This window comes from Ranitomeya variabilis, chromosome 7, assembly GCF_051348905.1.
Source record: "Ranitomeya variabilis isolate aRanVar5 chromosome 7, aRanVar5.hap1, whole genome shotgun sequence".
NCBI classification, from domain to species: domain Eukaryota; kingdom Metazoa; phylum Chordata; class Amphibia; order Anura; family Dendrobatidae; genus Ranitomeya; species Ranitomeya variabilis.
Genome location: NC_135238.1, coordinates 8,460,401 through 8,473,126, shown reverse-complemented (window position 1 = coordinate 8,473,126; position 12,726 = coordinate 8,460,401).

Sequence of the window (12,726 nt, the reverse complement as noted above, 5' to 3'; positions counted from 1 at the left end):
CACGTATTTCTGTGCCACGTATTTCAGGTTAGGGGTAGGGTTAGGGGTAGGGTTAGGGTTTTTTGTTTTTTTCTTGTTTTCTTGTGTTTTTCTATAAAAACGCATGCGTTTTACCACGTTTACATGCATTTTTTCACACATGTGTTTTTTTTTAAAAACGCATGCAGATAAAAACGCAAGTGTGAAACCAGACTAAAAGACGCTTTTTATAGCAAAAAAGTTTTTGCGTCTCCACATTTTGAGACCTATAATTTTTCCACATTTTGGTCCACAGAGTCATGTGAGGTCTTGTTTTTTGCGGGACGAGTTGACGTTTTTATTGGTAAAATTTTCGGACACGTGACCATTTTTTATCACTTTTTATTCCGATTTTTGTGAGGCAGAATAACCAAAAACCAGCTATTCATGAATTTCATTTGGGGGAGGCGTTTATACCGTTCTGCGCTTGGTAAAATTGATAAAGCAGTTTTATTCGTCGGGTCAGTACGATTACAGCGATACCTCATTTATATCATTTTTTTATGTTTTGACGCTTTTATACGATAAAAACTATTTTATAGAAAAAATAATTATTTTGGCATCGCTTTATTCTGAGGACTATAACTTTTTTATTTTTCTTTGATGATGCTGTATGGTGGCTCGTTTTTTGCGGGACAAGATGACGTTTTCAGCGGTAACATGGTTATTTATATCCGTCTTTTTGATCGCGTGTTATTCCACTTTTTGTTCGGCGGTATGGTAATAAAGCGTTGTTTTTTGCCTCGTTTTTTTTTTTTTTTCTTACGGTGTTTACTGAAGGGGTTAACTAGTGGGCCAGTTTTATAGGTTGGGTCGTTACGGACGCGGCGATACTAAATATGTGTACTTTTATTGTTTTTGTTTGTTTTTTTTAGATAAAGAAATGTATTTATGGGAATAATATTTTTTTTTTAATTATTATTTATTTAGGATTTTTTTTTTTTTTTTTTACACATGTGGAAATTTTTTTTTTTACTTTCTTACTTTGTCCCAGGGGGGGACATCACAGATCGCAGATCTGATAGTGTGCACAGCACTCTATCAGATCGGCGATCATACTTTCATCGGAGCAGGCTGCAGCTTTCATCTGCAGCCTGCTCCAACCCGGAAGTGCTCCCTGCAGGATCCGGATACAGCCCCTCGGCCATTTTGGATCCGGGGCCTGCAGGGAGAAGACGTTCGGTACGAGGTGAGTACATCACCTTGTACCGATCGTCTCAGGGAAGCACGCAGGGAGCCCCCTCCCTGCGCGATGCTTCCCTGTACCGCCGGTACACCGCGATCATGTTTGATCGCGGTGTGCCGGGGGTTAATGTGCCGGGGGCGGTCCGTGACCGCTCCTGGCACATAGTGCCGGATGTCAGCTGCGATATGCAGCCGACACCCGGCCGCGATCGGCCGCGCTCCCCCCGTGAGCGCGGCCGATCGCGTATGACGTACTATCCCGTCGGCGGTCATGGGGGCCCACCCCACCTCGACGGGATAGTACGTCTGATGTCAGGAAGGGGTTAAAGCCAATCAATACATATATAACAGCCAAGTAAAAAAAAAAAAAAAATTAGAAAAGAATTCAGTAAGGGAACAACTAGAAGCAACACTGAAAAAACGGTGATATCCCCTAGGTACAACTGCGACTATTACATAGGTAAAGTGCAAAAAAGTGCATGTCACAAACCAAAGGGAAGATGGGGAGAATGGGTGACTACAGTATAACATGTAATAAGTCCCAAAGTCAAGATAGCATTTCGCGTTAGGCTTCGTCAGGGGGCAGCCGAACGCGAAACGCGCGTTGGGGCGTGGACGGTGACCCCCGGTACTCTGCATCATGGGTAAGATTGGAGGATTTGGGTGGCGGTATCTGGTGCACGATACCTGAATGCTATCTTGACTTTGGGACTAGGGGATATCACCGTTTTTTCAGTGTTGCTTCTAGTTGTTCCCTTACTGAATTCTTTTCTAATTTTTTTCTTTTTTTGTTACTTGGCTGTTATACATGTATTGATTGGCTTTAATAAAAGTATATTTATATCTTTTTTACAAAAAAGATTTGGACGTGTACTCTGTTATTCTTATGGTATCTACCTCCTGTCTGTGATTGCCTGGCCTCTCCGCCTGCTTCCAGTCTGTGATTCCCCAGCCCCTCCGCCTGCCTCCAGTCTGTGATTCCCCAGCCCCTCCGCCTGCCTCCAGTCTGTGATTCCCCGGCCCCTCCGCCTGCCTCCAGTCTGTGATTCCCCGGCCCCTCCGCCTGCCTCCAGTCTGTGATTCCCCGGCCCCTCTGCCTGCCTCCAGTCTGTGATTCCCCAGCCCCTCCGCCTGCCTCCAGTCTGTGATTCCCCGGCCCCTCTCCCTGCCTCCAGTCTGTGATTCCCCGGCCCCTCTGCCTGCCTCCAGTCTGTGATTCCCCAGCGCCTCCGCCTGCCTCCAGTCTGTGATTCCCCGGCTCCTCTCCCTGCCTCCAGTCTGTGATTCCCCGGCCCCTCCACCTACCTCCAGTCTGTGATTCCCCAGCCCCTCCACCTGCCTCCAGTCTGTGATTCCCCAGCCCCTCCGCCTGCCTCCAGTCTGTGATTCCCCAGCCCCTCCACCTGCCTCCAGTCTGTGATTCCCTGAACCCTCTCCCTGCCTCCAGTCTGTGATTCCCCAGCCCCTCCGCCTGCCTCCAGTCTGTGATCCCCAAGCCCCTCCGCCTTCCTTTGGTCTGTGATTCCCCAGCACCTCCACCTGCCTCCGGTCTGTGATTCCCCAGCACCTCCACCTGCCTCCGGTCTGTGATTCCCCAGCACATCCACCTGAGTCTATTCTCCAGAAGCAAAATTTCTGATAACACTGGTCAATACAAAAAATCATCAGCAAATGTAATCTGTCTGTTTTATGGAGTTTGATGTGCGCTTAGTTTTGCTCTATCACATAAAGTGTCTGAGATAGAAGTATTTTTGTGATTACGTTATTTCTGCACTTTCAGTGTATGTGGTTTTTCCAATGTTATTCCAATTTCTTTGTCTTAATTGTGAATTTTGTTACAGGACAACATCAGTAAAGGTAATAATAATAATAATAATAATTTTATTTATATAGCGCCAACATATTCCGCAGCGCTTTACAATTATAAAGGGGATTTGTACAGACAACAGACTGTTATGACCCCAATGGCAGAGGGTCTCAAAAGTACATACCAAGTCTGCAAACACAAAAAACCAGCTCATAGGGCAGTGGTAACTGGGCTGACCATATATCTAATCCTAGCACCACAAATAGCAGCAGCCGGGGAACGTGCCTACGTTGGTTCTAGACGTCTCGCGCCAGCCGGAGAACTAACTAACCCTAGAAGGGAAAAGATAGACCTTTCTTGCCTCCAGAGAAAAGACCCCAAAAGTTGGATACAAGCCCCCAACAAATAATAACGGTGAGGTAAGGAGAAAAGACAAACGTAAGAATGAACTAGATATTTAGCAAAGAGAGGCCCACTGACTAATAGCAGAATATAGTAAGATGACTTATACGGTCAGCAAAAACCCTATCAAAATTTCCACGCTGGATATTCAAGAACCCCCGAACCGTCTAACGGCCCGGGGGGAGAACACCAGCCCCCTAGAGCTTCCAGCAAAATCAGGAATCACATTTAGTACAAGCTGGACAAAAAATAAGAGCAAAGCAAATAACCAAAAAACAAGGAAGCAGGACTTAGCTTAATTTTGCAAGATCCAAGACCAGCAGATGGGAGCAAACAGAAAGGAACTGATTACAACGATGCTAGGCACTGGACTGAGAAACCAGGAAGTTTATATAGCAACACCCCTGAACTAACGACCCAGGTGGGTGCCAAACTGAGGAAAGACAATCCCAGAGTCATATCACTAGTGACCACAAGAGGGAGCCAAAAAAGTCTATTTCACAACAGTACCCCCCCTTTAAGGAGGGGTCACCGAACCCTCACCAAGACCACCAGGGCGATCAGGATGAGCAGCGTGAAAGGCACGAACTAAATTGGCCGCATGCACATCAGAGGCAACCACCCAGGAATTATCCTCCTGACCATAGCCCTTCCACTTGACCAGATACTGAAGCCTCCGCCTGGAGAGACGAGAATCCAAGATCTTCTCCACCACGTACTCCAACTCGCCCTCAACCAACACCGGAGCAGGAGGCTCAACAGAAGGAACCACAGGTACAACGTACCGCCGCAACAAAGACCTATGGAACACGTTGTGAATGGCAAACGACACCGGAAGATCCAAGCGAAAGGACACAGGATTAAGGATTTCCAATATCTTGTAAGGACCGATGAAGCGAGGCTTAAATTTAGGAGAGGAGACCTTCATAGGAACAAATCGAGAAGACAGCCATACCAAATCCCCAACACGACGTCGGGGACCCACACCGCGGCGGCGGTTGGCAAAACGCTGAGCCTTCTCCTGTGACAACTTCAAGTTGTCCACCACATGATTCCAGATCCGCTGCAACCTATCCACCACGGAATCTACCCCAGGACAGTCAGAAGGCTCCACATGTCCCGAGGAAAAACGAGGATGGAAACCAGAGTTGCAAAAAAATGGCGAAACCAAAGTAGCGGAACTAGCCCGATTATTAAGGGCAAACTCAGCCAACGGCAAGAAGGTCACCCAATCATCCTGATCTGCAGAAACAAAACACCTCAAATAAGCCTCCAGAGTCTGATTAGTTCGCTCCGTTTGTCCATTAGTCTGAGGATGAAAGGCAGACGAAAACGACAAATCAATGCCCATCTTAGCACAAAAGGATCGCCAGAACCTGGAAACAAACTGGGATCCTCTGTCAGACACAATATTCTCAGGAATGCCGTGTAAACGAACCACATTCTGAAAGAACAAAGGAACCAGATCGGAAGAGGAAGGCAGCTTAGGCAAAGATACCAAATGGACCATCTTGGAAAAGCGATCACATACCACCCAGATGACAGACATGCCCTGAGACACTGGAAGATCTGAAATGAAATCCATGGAAATGTGTGTCCAAGGCCTCTTCGGGACAGGCAAGGGCAAGAGCAACCCGCTGGCACGAGAACAGCAAGGCTTAGCTCAAGCACAAATCCCACAGGACTGCACAAATGACCGCACATCCCGTGACAAGGAAGGCCACCAAAAGGACCTAGCCACCAGATCTCTGGTGCCAAAAATTCCCGGATGCCCTGCCAACACTGAGGAATGAACCTCGGAAATGACTCTGCTGGTCCACTTATCAGGAACAAACAGTCTGTCAGGTGGACAAGAGTCAGGTCTACCAGCCTGAAATCTCTGCAACACACGTCTCAAATCCGGAGAAATGGCTGACAGGATAACTCCCTCTTTGAGAATACCAACTGGTTCTGCGACTCCAGGAGAGTCAGGCACAAAGCTCCTTGAAAGAGCATCAGCCTTCACATTCTTTGAACCTGGTAAATACGAGACCACAAAGTCAAAACGGGAGAAAAACAATGACCAGCGGGCCTGTCTAGGATTCAGGCGTTTAGCAGACTCAAGATACATCAGATTTTTGTGATCAGTCAAGACCACCACACGATGCTTAGCACCCTCGAGCCAATGACGCCACTCCTCAAATGCCCACTTCATGGCTAACAACTCCCGATTGCCAACATCATAATTCCGCTCAGCAGGCGAAAACTTCCTAGAGAAAAAAGCACATGGTCTCATTACAGAGCAACCAGGGCCTCTCTGCGACAAAACGGCCCCTGCCCCAATCTCAGAAGCATCCACTTCAACCTGAAAGGGAAGTGAGACATCAGGCTGGCACAAAACAGGCGCCGAAGTAAACCGGCGCTTCAACTCTTGAAAGGCTTCCACGGCTGCAGGAGCCCAGTTAGCAACATCAGAACCTTTCTTGGTCATATCCGTCAAAGGTTTAACAACGCTAGAAAAATTAGCGATAAAACGACGGTAGAAGTTAGCAAAACCCAAGAACATCTGAAGACTCTTAACTGACGTGGGTTGAGTCCAATCATGAATAGCTCGGACCTTGACTGGGTCCATCTCCACCGCAGAAGGGGAAAAAATAAAACCCAAAAAGGGAACCTTCTGTACTCCAAAGAGACACTTTGAGCCCTTAACAAACAAAGCATTCTCACGCAAAACCTGAAACACCATCCTGACCTGCTCTACATGCAAGTCCCAATCATCAGAAAAAAACAGAATATCATCCAGATAAACAATCATAAATTTATCCAGATACTTCCGGAAAATATCATGCATAAAGGACTGAAACACTGAAGGAGCATTAGAGAGCCCGAAAGGCATCACCAAGTACTCAAAATGACCTTCGGGCGTATTAAATGCAGTTTTCCATTCATCTCCTTGCTTAATGCGCACAAGGTTGTACGCACCACGAAGATCTATCTTGGTGAACCACTTGGCACCTTTAATCCGGGCAAACAAGTCCGACAACAGAGGCAAAGGATACTGAAATTTAACAGTGATTTTATTCAGAAGCCGATAGTCAATACAAGGTCTCAAAGATCCGTCCTTCTTGGCCACAAAAAAGAATCCCGCACCAAGAGGGGAAGAGGATGGACGGATATGCCCCTTCCCCAGAGATTCCTTGATATACGAACGCATTGCGGTATGCTCAGGTACAGACAGATTAAATAATCTTCCCTTAGGAAATTTACTACCTGGAATCAAATCTATAGCGCAGTCACAGTCGCTATGAGGAGGAAGAGCACTGGACCTGGACTCACTGAATACATCCTGGTAATCAGACAAATACTCAGGAACTTCCGAAGGAGTAGAGGAAGCAATAGACACCGGCGGGGAATCACCATGAATTCCCTGACAGCCCCAACTTGACACAGACATTGCCTTCCAATCCAAGACTGGATTATGGGTCTGTAACCATGGCAGACCCAAAACGACCAAATCATGCATCTTATGCAGAACAAGAAAACGAATCACCTCCCGATGTTCAGGAGTCATGCACATGGTTACCTGTGTCCAAAACTGCGGTTTATTTTCCGCCAATGGCGTAGCATCAATACCTCTAAGAGGGATAGGATTTACCCACGGCTCAAGAACAAAACCACAGCGCTTGGCAAACGACAGATCCATAAGACTCAGGGCAGCACCTGAATCCACAAACGCCATAACAGGGTAGGAGGACAATGAGCAAATTAAAGTCACAGGCAAAATAAATTTAGGTTGCAAATTACCAATGGCGACAGGACTAACAACCCTAGTTAGGCGTTTAGAGCATGCTGATATAACATGTGTAGAATCACCACAGTAAAAACACAACCCATTCTGACGTCTATGATTTTTCCGTTCATTTCTAGTCTGAATTCTACCACATTGCATTAAATCAGGTGTTTGTTCAGACACCACCACCAGAGGATTCGCGGCTTTGCGCTCCCGCAAACGCCGGTCAATTTGAATAGCCAGCGCCATGGAATCATTCAGACCTGTAGGAATGGAGAAACCCACCATCACATTCTTAATGGCTTCAGAAAGGCCATTTCTGAAATTTGCGGCCAGAGCACACTCATTCCACTGAGTAAGCACGGACCATTTCCGAGATTTTTGGCAATACACTTCAGCTTCATCCTGACCCTGAGAAATAGCCAGCAAGGCTTTTTCTGCCTGAATTTCAAGATTGGGTTCCTCGTAAAGCAATCCGAGCGCCAGAAAAAACGCATCAATATTTGCCAATGCCGGATCTCCTGGCGCTAGCGAGAAGGCCCAATCCTGAGGGTCGCCCCGTAAGAAAGAGATAACAATTTTTACTTGCGGAGCTGAGTCTCCAGATGAACGGGGTCTCAGAGATAGAAACAATTTACAATTATTCCTGAAATTCCTAAACTTAAATCGGTCTCCAGAGAACAGTTCAGGAATAGGTAGGTTCAGACATTGGACTACTGGTAACAAAATCTTGTATGCACTGCACACGAGCAGCAAGCTGATCCACACTTGTAATCAAAGTCTGGACATTCATGTCTGCAGCAAGCACAAGCCACTCAGAGGTAAAGGGGAGGAAAAAAGAGAGGAAAGAAAAAAAAAAACCTCAGACTTTCCTTTCTTGTAATCCCACTTCTGCAATGCATTAAACATTCAACTTCGGCATGGCATACTGTTATGACCCCAATGGCAGAGGGTCTCAAAAGTACATACCAAGTCTGCAAACACAAAAAAACAGCTCATAGGGCAGTGGTAACTGGGCTGACCATATATCTAATCCTAGCACCACAAATAACAGCAGCCGGGGAACGTGCCTACGTTGGTTCTAGACGTCTCGCGCCAGCCGGAGAACTAACTAACCCTAGAAGGGAAAAGATAGACCTTTCTTGCCTCCAGAGAAAAGACCCCAAAAGTTGGATACAAGCCCCCAACAAATAATAACGGTGAGGTAAGGAGAAAAGACAAACGTAAGAATGAACTAGATATTTAGCAAAGAGAGGACCACTGACTAATAGCAGAATATAGTAAGATGACTTATATGGTCAGCAAAAACCCTATCAAAATTTCCACGCTGGATATTCAAGAACCCCCGAACCGTCTAACGGCCCGGGGGGAGAACACCAGCCCCCTAGAGCTTCCAGCAAAATCAGGAATCACATTTAGTACAAGCTGGACAAAAAATAAGAGCAAAGCAAATAACCAAAAAACAAGGAAGCAGGACTTAGCTTAATTTTGCAAGATCCAAGACCAGCAGATGGGAGCAAACAGAAAGGAACTGATTACAACGATGCTAGGCACTGGACTGAGAAACCAGGAAGTTTATATAGCAACACCCCTGGACTAACGACCCAGGTGGGTGCCAAACTGAGGAAAGACAATCCCAGAGTCATATCACTAGTGACCACAAGAGGGAGCCAAAAAAGTCTAATTCACAACAACAGACATTACAGCATAACAATAAACAGATCAAAACAGATACAAGAGCAGTGAGGGCCCTGCTGCTCGCAAGCTACAAACTATGAGAGGTATTAGCGAGTTTTATGGGAAGGAGAATTAACAGTGCAGTCAACCACTGACTGCTTTTTGGAAGTTAGGAGCTAACTGTTATGAGGCGGTAAGATTTGAGTCTGTCAGAAAAGGATGGTGATGGCAGCAATGACTGATATGTGGGACTCTGACAGGAGACAGGCCTCTACAGGGATCTGAGCCCTGCCACAAGGAGCTAGGAGGGAAGGCAGCGGACAGCCACCATTATGTGACTGACAGGAGACAGGCCTCTACAGGGATCTGAGCCTGCCACAGGGAGACAGAAGGGAAGGCAGCGGACAGCCGCATTTGTGAGACTCTGACAGGAGACAGGCCTCTACAGGTATCTGAGCCTGCCACAGGGAGACAGAAGGGAAGGCAGCGGACAGCCACCATTGTGAGACTCTGATAGGAGACAGGCCTGTACAGGGATCTGAGCCCTGCCACAGGGAGATAGAAGGGAAGGCAGCGGACAGCCGCCATTGTGAGACTGACAGGAGACAGGCTTTACAGGGATCTGAGCCTGCCACAGGGAGATAGAAGGGAAGGCAGCGGACAGCCACCATTGTGAGACTGACAGAAGACAGGCCTCTACAGGGATCTGAGTCTGCCACAGGGAAATAGAAGGGAAGGCAGCGGACAGCCGCCATTGTGAGACTGACAGGAGACCGGCCTCTACAGGGATCTGAGCCTGCCACAGGGAGATAGAAGGGAAGGCAGCGGACAGCCGCCACTGTGAGACTCTGACAGGAGACAGGCTCTACAGGAATCTGAGCCCTGCCACAAGGAGATAGAAGGGAAGGCAGCAGACAGCCGCCATTGTGAGACTGAGAGGAGCCAGGCCTCTACAGGGATCTGAGCCCTGTCACAGGGAGATAGGAGGGAAGGCAGCGGACAGCCACCATTGTGAGACTCTGACAGGAGACAGGCCTCTACAGGGATCTGAGCCCTGCCACAGGGAGATAGAAGGGAAGGCAGCGGACAGCCGCCATTGTGAGACTGACAGGAGACAGGTCTGTACAGGGATCTGAGCCCTGCCACAGGGAGATAGAAGGGAAGGCAGCAGACAGCCGCCATTGTGATACTCTGACAGGAGACAGGCCTCTACAGGGATCTGAGCCCTGCCACAGGGAGATAGAAGGGAAGGCAGCCGACCGCCACCATTGTGAGACTCTAACAGGAGACAGGCTCTACAGGGATCTGAGCCTGCCACAGTGAGATAGAAGGGAAGGCAGCAGACAGCCGCCATTGTGAGACTCTGACAGGAGACAGGCCTCTACAGGGATCTGAGCCCTGCCACAGGGAGATAGAAGGGAAGGCAGCGGACAGCCGCCATTGTGAGACTTGACAGGAGACAGGCCTCTACAGGGATCTGAGCCCTGCCACAGGGACATAGAAGGGAAGGTAGCGGACAGCCGCCATTGTGAGACTGTGACAGGAGACAGGCTCTACAGGGATCTGAGCCCTGCCACAGGGAGATAGAAGGGAAGGCAGCGGATAGCCGCCATTGTGAGACTGTGACAGGAGACAGGCCTGTACAGGGATCCGAGCCCTGCCACAGTGAGATAGAAGGGAAGGCAGCGGACAGCCGCCATTCTGAGACTGAGAGGAGACAGGCCTCTACAGGGATCTGAGCCTTGTCACAGGGAGATAGGAGGGAAGGCAGCGGACAGCCACCATTGTGAGACTCTGACAGGAGACAGGCCTCTACAGGGATCTGAGCCCTGCCACAGGGAGATAGAAGGGAAGGCAGCGGACAGCCGCCATTGTGAGACTGACAGGAGACAGAGGCCTGTACAGGGATCTGAGCCCTGCCACAGGGAGATAGAAGCGAAGGCAGCAGACAGCCGCCATTGTGATACTCTGACAGGAGACAGGCCTCTACAGGGATCTGAGCCCTGCCACAGGGAGATAGAATGGAAGGCAGCCGACAGCCACCATTGTGAGACTCTGAGAGGAGACAGGCTCTACAGGGATCTGAGCCTGCCACAGTGAGATAGAAAGGAAGGCAGCGGACAGCCGCCATTGTGAGACTCTGACAGGAGACAGGCCTCTACAGGGATCTGAGCCCTGCCACAGTGAGATAGAAGGGAAGGCAGCGGACAGCCGCCATTGTGAGACTTGACAGGTGAGAGACCTCTACAGGGATCTGAGTCCTGCCACAGGGACATAGAAGGGAAGGTAGCGGACAGCCGCCATTGTGAGACTGTGACAGGAGACAGGCTCTACAGGGATCTGAGCCCTGCCACAGGGAGATAGAAGGGAAGGCAGCAGACAACCACCATTGTGAGACTCTGACAAAAGATAGGCCTCTACAGGGATCTGAGCCTGCCACAGGGAGATAGAAAGGAAGGCTGCGGACAGCTATCATTGTGAGACTAACAGGAGACATGCCTCTACAGGGATCTGAGCCCTGCCACAGGGAGATAGAAGGGAAGGCAGCAGACAGCCACCCTTGTGAGACTCTGACAGGAGACAGGCCTCTACAGGGATCTACCCCTGCCACAGGGAGAGAGAAGGGAAGGCAGCGGACAGCCGCCATTGAGAGACTCTGGCCGGAGCTAGGGATCCGAGCCCTGCCACAGGGAGATATGTTATGATCCTTAGTGGCTTAGGATCACAAATCTGACCAGCTAAGTAAACAAACATAGGACGAGCTCTGGGAATGTGGTAACTGGACTGACCGCAATCCTGATCCTAACCGCACACACTAAAGGTTGCCGGTGAACGTGCCTAGAATTCCTAGACGTCTCGACACAGCCTGAGAAACTAGCTACCCCTAGAGAGAAAGCAAAAACCTCACTTGCCTCAGAGAAATAACCCCAAAGATATAGAAAGCCCCCCAACAAATAATAACGGTGAGGTAAGGGGAAAATACAAACGTAGAAATTAAACAGGTTTAGCAAAATGAGGCCCGCTAACACTAGATAGAAGAAGATAGCGAGGAAACTGTGCGGTCAGTATAAAACCCTATACAAAAAATATCCACGCAGAGAATGCAAGAACCCCCACACCAACTAACGATGTGAGGGGAGAAACTCTACACCCCAGAGCTACCAGCAAGCGAGGAAATCACATATTAGCAAGCTGGACAGAACTCATCATATTCTCAGAAACATATTGAACACTGATGAGCGGAAAATAAACAAACAAAACTTAGCTTCTCTTGGAGAGACTGGTAACGAATGAAGTCAGGAGAGATCAGAATAGCACTGAATACATCAACAGCAGGCAACAATTGAAAGTCCAGGTGAGTTAAATAGGAAACCTAACTAGCAGGTGACGAGGCAGCTGATCCCAGCCACAGAACCGCAGAATGACAAAAGAGCCACCAGAGGGAGCCCAAAGATACAACTCACACAGTACCACTCGTGACCACAAGAGGGAGCCCGAGAACAGAGTACACAACAGTACCCCCCCCTTAAGGAGGGGTCACCGAACCCTCATCAGAGCCCCCAGGGTGATCAGGACGAGCCACATGGAGGCGACAACCCAGGAATTATCCTCCTGACCATAGCCCTTCCACTTAACCAAGTACTGAAGCCTTCGTCTTGAAATACGAGAATCCAAGATCTTCTCCACCACATACTCCAATTGTCCGTCAACCAACACCGGAGCAGGAGGATCCACAGAAGGAACCACAGGCACCACATACCTCTGCAACAATGATCGATGGAACACATTATGAATGGTAAACGATGCTGGGAGGTCCAAACGAAATTAGAACAGGGTTGAGAATTTCCAAAATCTTATAAGGACCGAT